This window comes from Theobroma umbraticum, unplaced genomic scaffold (assembly GCF_002168275.2).
Source record: "Theobroma umbraticum cultivar Fairchild unplaced genomic scaffold, ASM216827v3 scaffold_12.1, whole genome shotgun sequence".
NCBI classification, from domain to species: domain Eukaryota; kingdom Viridiplantae; phylum Streptophyta; class Magnoliopsida; order Malvales; family Malvaceae; genus Theobroma; species Theobroma umbraticum.
The window spans coordinates 3,117,150-3,117,354 of NW_018397269.1; positions in this window are offsets into that span (position 1 = coordinate 3,117,150).

Here is a 205-nt window from a genome sequence, read left to right on the forward strand (position 1 = left end):
TCTATATCTAGATTTGATGTAAATCAGATTAAATTAGGATTTAATTTATCTAATCTTTAAGTGTTATCTTCATCTTGTAAATGGGTTATTTGCCTATAAATAGGCCCCCTTAGTTTATTTGTATACATACTTCAATAAGATTTCTTCTCTCCCCCTAAATACTTTCTTTTCCTTTAAATACTTTCTCTTATATTTCTCTTATAGT